The sequence below is a fragment of the Salmo trutta genome, chromosome 29 (genome assembly GCF_901001165.1).
Source record: "Salmo trutta chromosome 29, fSalTru1.1, whole genome shotgun sequence".
Lineage (NCBI taxonomy): Eukaryota > Metazoa > Chordata > Actinopteri > Salmoniformes > Salmonidae > Salmo > Salmo trutta.
In genome coordinates, this window is record NC_042985.1 from 15,568,712 (window position 1) to 15,582,246 (window position 13,535).

Sequence of the window (13,535 nt, forward strand, 5' to 3'; positions counted from 1 at the left end):
TTTCAAATACAGTCCATCTGTTGTCTGGGAAAAAACGATGGGGGTCAAAACTGAAGTCATGTCTGTATCTGGATTTAAACAACGTGAGAAGAACACTGCCATCTGTCTGTCTCACTGAGCATCTTGAAATGGTCCATTCTAAATCAAAACAATTTTCACATGTTATTTTGCATATGAAAAGACAAGATTAAATCAAGAATAGTCTGATGGATGACAACATTAGCTTGTGAATTATATATTATCATTTGTGAATGATGCCCAGCATAAGGCAAGAAACAATGCCTTTTTTTGGCTACTTAAAAAAACCCGAATCATATTCGCACACCTCATTTAGCCTAGCCCATAGGCCTATATGTTTTGATAAGGTTTGTATCGCAACTAAAGTGGCTAAATAACTTCTTAAAATTAAGCACATTAAACCACTTTACAAGGGGTGTAGAGCCTAACTGGAAAATAAAACAATAAAAATCTAATTTTATTTGTCACATACACATGAGTAGCAGATGTTAATGCGAGTATAGTGAAATGCTTGTGCTTCTAGTTCCGACAGTGCAGTAATATCTAACAAGTTCACAACGACTCCCTTATACACACAAATCTAAGTAAAGGGATGGAATAAGAATATGTACATAAAATATATATGGATGAGCGATGGCTGTGCGGCATAGAGATGCAATAGACCGTATGAAATACAGTATATACATATGAGATGAGTCATGTAGGATATGTAAACATTATTAAAGTGGCATTATTTAAAGTGACTAGAGATACCTTTATTAAATCCATTTATTAAAGTGGCCAGTGATTTGTGTCTGTATGTTGGCAGCAGCCTCTATGTTAGTGATGGCTGTTTAACAGTCTGATGGCCATGAGATAGATGCTGTGATTGCTTTTTATATAAATAAACAAGCAGCGAGTGAGTTTCAAGTTTGGGGATGATAATTTTCACAATAAAAATGCACCTTCATAATAACAAGCATTACATGCATAATCGCATTTGCGGTCACTTTTGATAATGGTGTTTTCCCGCTAATGGAACATTCACGCTCACGTAAAACAGCCTCATTGCGTAAAAGCTTTTTTGATGCTAGTGGTTGCATTAATTTAATATTTAATCGCATCCCACAACTGTCCCAGTCTATGTTTGGAATATTTATTTCTTCACGTCCTGACCAGTAATAGGGGTTATTTGTTATTGTAGTTTGGTCAGGACGTGGCAGAGGGTATTTGTTTTATGTGGTTCGGGGTGGTGGTTTGTTTAGTAGGGTATTTGATTTATGTATTCCGGGGTTTTTTGGGCACTGTTCTATGTTAGTGTATTTCTATGTTCTGTCTAGTCTTTTGTATTTCTATGTTTTGTTAATTGGGGTTGGACTCTCAATTGGAGGCAGGTGTTTTCTAGTTGCCTCTGATTGAGAGTCCTATATATAGGTATGTGTTTGTTGAGTGCTTTGTGGGAGATTGTTCTGTGTATAGCCTTGTGCCTTACCAGCCTGTGAATAGTCGTTGTTTTCTTTGTGTACGTGTTTATTTTGGTTCTCCTTCTTGTCCGAATATAATAAAGAAGATGAGTGCACATAACCCTGCTGCGTATTGGTCCACTTTCTCTGACGATGATTTCTCATTTTCAGACGACGAAGAATGTCACAATGGGGGATATCAGATTGACATAGGCTAGTGCCTTTACTGTTCGTTAGGCCTACTCATCTTGTTGGCTGACGAAAAGTAAATGTGGACAGTTATTCCAATATCTTCAATAGGCACCTCGGCATGTGTCTGTCTTCACTTGTAACCTGTGAGAAAGACCCAATCACATGATGGATAGCCATTTGAGTGAGGTGCTTCGTAGGACACAGCACGCAGGGAGAAGGGAATTATCATTATTTTATTCAGCCCAAGGGCACCAAGGCCACTGTCCACAAAAGGCACAGATTTTTTTAGGGGGCATTACGGCCACACAAAGGGGATGCTGCTGGGAAATTCGAGGCATTATCAACTGCTTGTCCAATTGTGTATGAGAGACTGATGAAGTGTGTACAGCCTGTGCATAAAACAAAGCAGAGCTCATGCCTTTCATGCAATTTTTTTCAAATCACGATTAGAGTCGCATCAGGCAGTTTTACAATGTATTACAAATCTAAACATATAGCTCAACGTTTGAAGAACTAAAGTTACATGTATAACTAAATTAAGCATATAGGAGTAACTATTTCTTTGTTAACCGCTCAACACAGAATAGCCGCATGTGCACACTCCCTCAAATCATTTGGAGAAAATATAATTTATATTGTATTCTTCATACATTTCGGAAAAGCTGACCACGACTCCATTTTGTTGCTCCCAGCCTATAGACAGAAACTAAAACAGGAAGCACCCGTGCTCAGGTCTGTTTAACGCTGGTCCAACCAATCGGATTCCACGCTTCAAGATTGCTTCGATCATGTGGACTGGGATATGTTCCGCATAGCGTCGAACAACAACATTGATGAATACACTGATTCGGTGAGCGAGTTTATTAGCAAGTGCATCGGTGATGTTGTGCCCACAGCGTCTATTAAAACATTCCCCAAACAGAAACCGTGGATTGATGGCAGCATTCGCACAAAACTGAAAGCGCGAACCACTGCTTTTAAATCAGGGCAAGGTGACCGGAAACACGACCGAATACAAACAGTGTAGCTATTCCCTCCGCAAGGCAATCAAACAAGCGAAGCCTCAGTATAGAGACAAAGTAGAGTCACAATTCAACAGTTCAGACACGAAAGGTATGTGGCAGGGTCTACAGTCAATCACGGACCACAAAAGAAAAACCAGCCCCGTCGCGGACCATGATGTCTTGCTCCCAGACAGACTAAACAACTTCTTTGCTCGCTTTGAGGACAATAGTGCCACTGACACAGCCCGCTGCCAAAACCTGCGGGCTCTACTTCACTGCAGCCAACGTGAGTAAAACATTTAAACGTGTTAACCCTCGCAAGGCTGCAGGCCCAGACAGCATCCTCAGAGCATGCGCAGACGTGCTGGCCGGTGTGTTTACGGACATAATCAAACCTTATCCCAGTCTGCTGTTCCCACATGCTTCAAGAGGGACTACATTGTTCCTGTTCCCAAGAAGGTTAATGTAACTGAGCTAAATGACTACCACCCAGTAGCACTCACTTCCGTCATCATGAAGTGCTTTGAGAGACTAGTCAAGGACCATATCACCTCCACCCTACCTGACACCCTACACCCACTCCAATTTGCTTACCGCCCCAATAGGTCCACAGACGACGCAACCGCAATCACACTGCACACTGCCCTAACCCATCTGACAAGAGGAATACCTATGTAAGAATGCTGTTCATCGATTACAGCTCAGCATTTAACACCATAGTACCCTCCAAACTCGTCATTAAGCTCGACCCCGCCCTGTGCAACTGGGTCCTGGACTTCCTGACGGGTCTCCCCCAGGTGGTGAAGGTAGGTAACAACATCTCCACCCCGCTGATCCTCAACACTGGGGCCCCACAAGGGTGCTTTCTCAGCCCTCTCCTGTACTCCCTGTACACCAATGACTGTGGGGCCATGCCCGCCTCCAACTCAATCATCAAGTTTGCAGACGACACTACAGTGGTAGGCTTGATTACCAACAACGATGAGACGGCCTACAGGGAGGAGGTGAGGGCCCTCGGAGTGTGGTGTCAGGAAAATAACCTCACACTCAATGTCAACAAAACAAAGGAGATGATCGGGGACTTCAGGAAACAGCAGTGGGAGCAGCCCCCTATCCACATCAATGGGACAGTAGTGGAGAAGGTGGAAAGTTAAGTTCCTCGGCGTACACATCACGGACAAACTGAAATGGTCCACCCACACAGACAGCTTGGTCAAGAAGACGCAGCAGCGCCTCTTCAACCTCAGGAGGCTGAAGAAATTCGGCTTGTCACCAAAAACACTCACAAACTTTTACAGATGCACAATCGAGAGCATCCTGTCGGGCTGTATCACCGCCTGGTACGGCAACTGCTCCGCCCATAACCGTAAGGCTCTCCAGAGGGTAGTGAGGTCTGCACAACGTATCACCGGGGGCAAACTACCTGCCCTCCAGGACACCTACACCACCCGATGTCACAGGAAGGCCAAAAAGATCATCACGGACAACAACCACCCGAGCCACTGCCTGTTCACGCCGCTATCATCCAGAAGGCGAGGTCAGTACAGGTGCATCAAAGCTGGAACCGAGAGACTGAAAAACAGTTTCTATCTCAAGGCCATCAGACTGTTAAACAGCCATCACTAACATTGAGTGGCTGCTGCCAACATACTGACTCAAATCTCTAGCCACTTTAAATAATGCCACTTTATATAATAATGTTTACATACCCTACATTACTCATCTCATATGTATATACTGTACTCTATACCATCTACTGCATCTTGCCTATGCCGTTCAGCCATCACTCATTAATATATTTTTATGTACATATTCATTCCTTTACACTTGTGTGTAAGGTAGTTGTTGTAAAATTGTTAGGTTAGATTACTTGTTAGATATTACTGCATGGTCGGAACTAGAAGCACAAGCATTTCGCTACACTCGCATTAACATCTGCTAACCATGTGTATGTGACAAAATTTGATACTATAAAATAATGCCATGGAATTCTAAGCAAATCTTGTCTGCTAAATGAACTAGTGTAGCCCACAGCCATATGGCATAGCCAGGACCTAACATAAAGACAACTCAGAGTACGCTATTCTGTTCTTCTGAAATAGACAAAATTTTCTTCATATCATGTTTCTTTAGAGCTGTCTAAAATAAATAATGGATTTATTGTGAAGGTGCAGGCTATATTACATGGTTTTGACTTTTTATAGACGTTCCAAAGTTCTGCATCAGATGCTTGTATAGAAGCCAAGTGAAGCTAAATTTGTTTATGTTAATTAACGGTCAATTACCGTGAGACCGGCAGTTATTTGCTTGACAATCACCGGCTGATTAAATTTTGTGACCGCCACAGCCTTATATAGGACTATCTAACTTAATTTACCAATACTGAAACATGCATGAGAGCACCAGCTGTTCCAGAAGACTGCGATCATGCTCTCCGCAGCCGATGTGAGTAAGACCTTTAAACAGGTCAACATTCACAAGGCCACAGGGACAGACGGATTACCCGGACGTGTACTGCGAGCATGCGCTGACCAACGGCAAGCTTCTTCACTGACATTTTCTACCTCTCCCTGTCAGAGTCTGTAATAATAAAATGTTTTAAGCAGACCACCATAGTGACTGTGTCCAAGAACACTAAGGTAACCTGCCTAAATGTCTACTAACCCGTAGCACTCACGTCTGCAGCCATGAAGTGCTTTGAAAGGCTGGTCATGGCTCACAACACCATTATCCCAGAAACCCTAGACCCACTCCAATTTGCATACCGCCCCAACAGATCCATAGATGATGCAATCTCTATTGCACTCCACACTGCCCTTTCCCACCCGGACAAAAGGAACACCTATGTGAGAACGCTATTCATTGACCAAAGCTCGGCGTTCAACACCATAGTGCCCTTAAAGCTCATCAATAAGCTAAAGACCCTGGGACTAAACACCTCCCTCTGCAACTGGATCTTGGACTTCCTGACGGGCCGCCCCCAGATGGTAAGGGTAGGTAACAACACATCTGCCACATTGATCCTCAACACAGGGGCCCCTCAGGGGTGCGTGCTCAGTCCCCTCCTGTACTCTCTGTTCACTCATGACTGCACAGCCAGGCACAACTCCGTGTGGTGCCAGGACAACAACCTCTCCCTCTACGTGATCAAGAAAAAGGAGATGATTTGGACTACAGGAAAAAGAGGACAGAGCACGCCCCCATTCTCATCGACGGAGCTGCAATGGAGCAGGTTGAGAGCTTCAAGTTCCTTGCTGTCCACATCACCAACAAACTAACCTGGTCCAAGCACACCAAGACAGTCGTGAAAAGGGCACGACAAAACCTATTCCCCCTCTGGAGACTGACTTTTTTTTAGCACAGGTCCTCAGATCCTCAAAAGGTTCTACAGCTGCACCATCGAGAGCATCCTGCATCACTGCCTGGTATGGCAACTGCTCTGCCTCCGACCGCAAGGCACTACAGAGGGTAGTGCGAACGGCCCAGTACATCACTGGGGCCAAGCTTCCTGCCATCCAGGACATCTATACCAGGCGGTGTCAGAGGAAGGCCCTAAAAATTGTCAAAGACTCCAGCCACCCTATTCAGACTGTTCTCTCTGCTACCGCACGGCAAGCGGTACAAGAGAGCCAAGTCTAGATCCAAAAGGCTTCTTAACCTGTTTGGGATAGGGATCAGTATTTTCACGGCCGGATGAAAAAACGTACCCGATTTAAACTGGTTACTACTCTTGCCCAGAAATGAGAATATGCATATTATTAGTAGATTTAGATAGAAAACACTGACATTTCTAAAACTGTTTGAATGGTGTCTGTGAGTATAACAGAACTCATATGGCAGGCAAAAACCTGAGAAAATTCCAAGCAGGAAGTGGCCTGTCTGAGAATTTGTAATTATTTTGATTCTCTATCGAAACTACAGTATCTGTGGGGTTACGTAGCACTTTCTAAGGCTTCCATTGGCTCTCTAAAGCCTTCAGAGAGCGGATTGAGGCGTCTTCTGTCTCTGGGCAGAGTATAGTAGCTTAGTTTGTCAGTGGTCTGCCTGGTGACAAAGAGATTGGATATGCGAGTTCACGTGAGCACGCTGTTTTTTCTTTTCCTCTTTGAATGAATACACTATTGTCTGGTTGGAATATTATCGCTATTTTACGAGAAAAATACCCTAAGAATTGATTTTAAACAGCGTTTGACATGCTTCTAAGTACGGTAATGGAACATTTAGAATTTTTTGTCTCGAAATGCGCTCGCGTGTTATCCTTTGGATAGTGACCTGAACGCACAAACAAAACGGAGGTATTTGGACATAACTATGGATTATTTGGAACAAAAACATTTCTTGTGGAAGTAGCAGTCCTGGGAGTGCATTCTGACGAAGATCAGCAAAGGTAATACAATTTTTCTAATAGTAATTCTGAGTTTAGTGAGCCCCGAACTTGGCGGGTGTCAAAATAGCTAGCCGTGATGGCTGAGCTATGTACTCAGAATATTGCAAAATGTGCTTTCGCCGAAAAGCTATTTCAAAATCTGACATAGCGATTGCATAAAGGAGTTCTGTATCTAGAATTCTTAAAATAATTGTTATGTATTTTGTCAACATTTATGATGAGTAATTTAGTAAATTCACCAGAAGTTTTGGGTGGGAATGCATGTTCTGAACATCACATGCCAATGTAAAAAGCTGTTTTTGGATATAAATATGAACTTGATTTAACGAAACATGCATGTATTGTATAACATAATGTCCTAGGAGTGTCATCTGATGAAGATCAAAGGTTAGTGCTTCATTTAGCTGCGTTTTGGGTTTTTGTGACATATGCTTGCTTGGAAAATGGCTGTGTGATTATTTTTGTCTATGTACTCTCCTAACATAATCTAATGTTTTGCTTTCGCTGTAAAGCCTTTTTGAAATCGGACAATGTGGTTACATCAAGGAGAAGTATATCTTTAAAATAGTTGTATGTTTGAGAAAGTTGAATTATGACATTTTGTTGTTTTTGAATTTGCCACCCTGATATTTCACTGGCTGTGTGCAAATCAATTTATAACAATTTTGACAGGCGTTTTTCAGGATTTCTTTGCTGTTATTCTGTCTCTCGCTGTTCAAATAAACCTACCATTAAAATTATAGATGGATCATACAAAATCAGCAGGGGATCAAATTCTTTTTTCCCCCACTGTAGGGAGAGAAAGGAGGATAGAGTATATATAGAGAGAGACCATGCAATTCAATAGATCAATGAATGAGCCTGGTCCTGCTGGGAATCCCCAGGCCTGGTTACTGTAACATGGTCTCCAATCCAATAGGAGACTACAACACTGGAGGGCCACTGGGATGGACCTTCAATACACGAACAGAACACATCAATGTGGTTGCAAATACAATACTGTGTGTGAGTGTGTGTGTGTCCACCAATACAATATAGCCTCATCATATGACCGTCAGGTTGGCTCGACAACAGCACATGGCCTCGGGTTAACACAATGAAGGTTGGAATAGAATCACATCTACCTCAGATTTGATCAAGTTTCATTTTGCAAAAATGTAATCCCTTTGGCCAATTCTACGTTCAACCATGATGAACTCAAAAAACGACTCATAGAGCAACATCTGGTGCGAAGCTAACAGTGAGAGACGCAGCAGGCTTCTTAAATATCTTCTTGATAAACTGAGGCTAAAGGTTCTAATGCATTCCCGGAGCATGTAGCCGACTATGATCCATCCATTTTACATGGAGCGCCTGTGGATAATAAATAGGTTAGTGATGTCAGACCATATTCTCCATGCAGCCAGTCCCCACATGAATGATTACAGAAACATACATGAGTTTCTCAGACTAAACAGGATGGGCCATGTTAGTTTGATGGAGTGTGTGGACACAGGCCTACTTGTGCTTGTGTACAGAATTGTGTATTAAAAGTCCTAAGAAACACCAAAGGGTGGTCGGTGTGTGAGGACCAGGGCTGTAGGTGTGGTAGAGATACAGCATGCCAGTGCTTTAGTGCCACACATGCAAACCTACTATGTACAATCAAAAGACACACTGTTGCAGAAGTTAGGTGGTGTGGTGTCCCTGCTGCCTGGTTTACTTGGTGATTTATCAACTTCACATGAATCTCATTAGCACGGCATCTGGATTCTCTCCAGTACACAGTGGGCGACGCTGAATTACGTGTGTGTGTGTGTGTGTGTGTGTGTGTGTGCGCATGTGCGTGTTGGGGTCAGGAGGTCTGTGTCAGTAGGCAGCAGCATAAAACACAGAGGTAAGGTTTCACCCAGAGAGGAGAGGAGCCTCTGACCCCAGACAGACCTGCTGGAGGGTAACTAGAGAAGGAGCAAGACCGAGGCCACCTCCAGCCTCATCTATCAACTTATTGTTTACAGCCTCCCTCATCTTCACAACCCACTGTCTCTGGACACTCCACGGAGCCAAGGCTGCCTGCCAGCAGGCACATATCTAGGACCGGCTTAGCCTCTCCCGGTCCGAAACAAAATACTTGGAATCTAACCCTAGTCCTCTACTCCTCTCGCTCCTACCTGTAGCCTGATGGCTACTGACAGCCCACATCTCCAACATGTCCGTTCAGTCATGGGTTGCCATGGTTACATAAACTGCTTGCAGTAATCTTTGCCCTGACATTTTCAAAACAAAAAAGAGAGAGGGGGGGAACAACTACACACAGTCAATGTACCCACACCGCAACAGTCCCTGATTCTCCTCTCAGCGGAGGCAGTAGAACCACATCAAAAAGGCAAGGCAGTCAGCTTGGAGCAGTGAGTGAGTAGAATATACCCTGCAGATACTGAATGACACATTCTCTCCAAGACCAAACCCCTATACACAACCAGGAGGTCACTCGCCCACACAACTCTCCACCCACAACATTTAGCACATTATGCACAAGGAGGAACATGATCAAACCCAGCTACAATGCAGGGAAACCGGAATAGGGAGTCCCCTATGATGTCAGGTGCAGATATCAAATGACAGGCCAACTGTGGGTTTTATGATGTAGTACTGCATACATGTAGTCTGATTACTAGTCATGTCTGGTAAAATCCCTTGTGAGGGGCTTTTCAGGGACAGAGAACAGTTATGGTTTTCATGTTTCTGTTCCACCAGCTTAGACTGTTTCCCTGCAGTCATAAGAAGGTTGTGAAAGCTTTTTGAAAGGACAGCAACAACAGGAAGTAAAAGGCATCAGGCATAAGTCTCAGCTCCTGAACCGGCCACTCAACGAAGGGCTGAGCCAGAGCAGACATGACAGCAGCATTTGCACTTACCACCCCTGGACCTCCTGAAACATGCTGTGTGAGCAAGCACTGTCGATAACTAAACAGTCTCACACACACCTCTTCTGGTTCGCCCTGTGCGAGAGCCTCTTCACACTCCACTATATCTCCATGTCAGCTGGAGGCAGCAGGAGCTAAAGCACTAGATGAGCCAAGCTCAGAAGTGAGTCATTATACAGACCTCACTATGGTTCTGGGTGGGTGTTCGTCAAGCCTGCCTCTCTGCCTGCCTGCCTAAGCATAAACATAAACATTTCCATACAGCACACATCAATCTCCCTGGAACACACAGCTTGCTTTGGGTAGCGTCCCAAATAGCACCCCATCCCGATTTAGTGCACTACTTTTGACCAGGGGATATAGGGCTCTGGTCAAAAGTTGTGCAACAAATTGGGAATAGGGTGCATTTGGGATGCAACCTGGACACTCTTCCAAACAGAGGGATTCCTGAGATGCTCAAGAACATCTGCTTTTGAAAAAAATGCAACCACTGACTTCCCTACAGGAAGATCTCACAAAAGAATAGAACTACCAGTCTGTTCTGTAGACAATAGTGTAGGTGGGATGTAGGCGTTACAAGGCTGTAGGTGCACTTACAATTCCATCAAAATGGCTGAAATACAGTGCCTTCAGAACGTATTCATACCCATAGAGGTATTCCACATTTTGTTGTTTTACAGCATGAATTCAAAATGGATTAAATAGCTTTTTTCCCCTCTCATCCATCTACACACAATACATCATAATGAAATGTTTGCAAATTTGACATTGAAACAGAAATCTCTCATTTACATAAGTATTCACACCCCTGGGTCAATACATTGTAGAAGCACCTTAACCTGTCTGGGCTAGGGGGCAGTATTTTCACAGCCGGAAGAAAAACGTACACAATTTAAACAGGTTACTACTCTGGCCCAGAAACTAGAATATGCATATTATTAGTAGATTTGGATAGACAACACTCTGAAGTTTCTAAAACTGTTTGAATGGTGTCTGTGAGTATAATAGAACTCATATGGCAGGCAAAAACCTGAGAAAAAGTCAACCAGGAAGTGGAGGATCTGAGAATTGTAGTTCTTTCTAGTCCCTTTTGAAACTACAGTATCTGTGGGGTTACGTTGCACTTCCTAAGGCTTCCATTGGCTGTCAAAAGCCTTCAGAAAGTGGTTTGAGCGTTCTCCTGTCACTGGGCAGATAATAGGAGTGGACTGCCTGGCAACAAAGGGATTGGACATGCTCGATCCCGCGAGCGCGCACCTCTTTTTTCTCCTTGAATGAATACGCTATTGTCCGGTTGGAATATTATCGCAATTTTACGTAAAAAATACCATAAAGATTGATTTTAAACAGAGTTTGACATGCTTCTAAGTACGGTAATGGAACATTTAGACTTTCGTCTCTGGTACCGCCCTCGCGCATTATGCCTTTGGATAGTGCTCTGAACGCACGAACAAAACGGAGGGTTTTGGACATAAATATGGAGTATTTCAAACAAAAACAAAATTTCTTGTGGAAGTAGCAGTCCTGGGAGTGCATTCTGACGAAGATCAGCAAAGGCAAGAGAATATTTCTAATACTAATTCTGAGTTTAGGTTGCCCCGAACTTGGTGGGTGTCTGTATAGCTCTCTGTGATGGCTGAGCTATGTACTCAGAATATTGAAAAATGTGCTTTCTCCATAAAGCTATTTTAAAATCTGACACAGCGGTTGCATCCAGGAGTAGTCTATCTATAATTCTTTAAATAATTGTTATATATTTTGTCAACTTATGAGTATTTTTGTAAATTGATGTGCACATTCACCAGAAGTTTTGGTGGGAATACATTTTCTCAACATCACACGCCAATGTAAAATGCTGTTTTTGGATATAAATATGAACTTTATCAAACAAAACATACATGTATTGTGTAACATAATGTCCTAGGAGTGTCATCTGATGAAGATCATCAAAGGTTAGTGCTTCATTTAGCTGTGTTTTGGGTTTTATTGACACGTCCTTGCTTGGAAAATGGCTGTGTGATTATTTTTGTCTATGTACTCTCCTAACATAATCTAATGTTTTGTTTTCGCTGTAAAGCCTTTTTGAAATCGGACAATGTGGTTACATCAAGGAGAAGTGTATCTTTCAAATGGTGTAAAATAGTTGTATGTTTGAGAAAGTTGAATTATGACATTGTTGTTTTTGAATTTGCCACCCTGATATTTCACTGGCTGTGTCCCGCAGTCCCACGTAGCCCATAGAAGTTAAGCAGCGATTACAGCTGTGAGTGTTCTGGGCAAGTCTAAGAGCTTTCCACACATGGATTGTGCAACATTTTCCCATTATTCTTTTCAAAATTCTTCAAGCTCTAGTTGTTGATCATTGCTAGACAATCCTTTTTCAGGTCTTGCCATAGATTTTCATAAACTGTAACTCAGCCACTCAGGAACATTCACCGTCTTCTTGGTAAGCAACTCCAGTGTAGATTTGGCCTTGTGTTAAAGGTTATTGTAGTGCTGAAAGGTGAAGGCATTTGAAAACCTCCCTGGTCTTTGTGGTTGAATCTGTGTTTGAAATTCACTGCGACTGAGGAACCTTACGGATCATTTTATGTGTGGGGTACAGCAATGAGGTAGTCATTAAGAAATCATGTTAAACACCATTATTGTGCACAGAGTGAGTCCATGCAACTTATTAAGCAAATTTCTACTCCAGAACTTATTTAGGCTTGCCAAAACAAAGGGGTTGAATACTTATTGACTCAAGACATTTCAGCATTTCATTTTAATTCATTTCAATACAGTAGGGAAGGGAGGAGCATGTCAACAAGTCAAATTTCTAAAAACGTGATTCCACTTTGACATTATGGGGTATTGTGTGTAGGCCAGTGACAAAAAAAAAAAATCTCTATTTAATCCACTTTACATTCAGGCTGTAACAACAAAATGTGGAAAAGGGGGGTGTGAATACTTTAAAAGATACTGTACATATTATCCATATAGAGTACTGTGTATACACTATTCAATACATTACTTTCACTGCATTACACAACCTACATATTTTATTTATTTTCAGTTTCAGCTCACTTGATCATTTCCTATGACTTACAACACAATATTCTACAGGCTACATTCTGTCCCTCAAGTCCTTTCACCATGTGGGACAGTCCCATCAGTGACACAGCAGCATGGATTTTATCCTAAAGAGAGGGAAATCAACACTCTGTCATGTACTAGATACAGTTGAAGTCGGAAGTTTACATACACTTAGGTTGGAGTCATTAAAACTCGTTTTTCAACCACTCCACAAATGTCTTGTTCACAAACTATAGTTTTTGCAAGATGGTTAGGACATCTACTTTGTGCATGACACAAGTAACCTCAGAAAAAAAATGTTGACCTCCACAAGTCTGGTTCATCCTTGGGAGCAATTTCCAAATGCCTGAAGGTACCACGTTCATCTGTACAAACAATAGTACACAAGTATAAACACCATGGGACCACGCAGCCGTCATACCGCTCAGGAAGGAGATTCGTTCTGTCTCCTAGAGATGAAAGTAATTTTGTGCGAAAAATGCAAATCAATCCTAGAACAACAGCAAAGGAC

At 42.6% G+C, this 13,535-nt stretch overlaps 1 protein-coding gene across 3 annotated transcripts in view; it reads right to left on the reverse strand.

Annotated features, from left to right (window-relative positions):
• LOC115167002 (talin-2) overlaps nucleotides 1–13,535 on the reverse strand; it is a 132,352-nt gene that overhangs the window by 72,921 nt on the left and 45,896 nt on the right. The window lies entirely within an intron of this gene.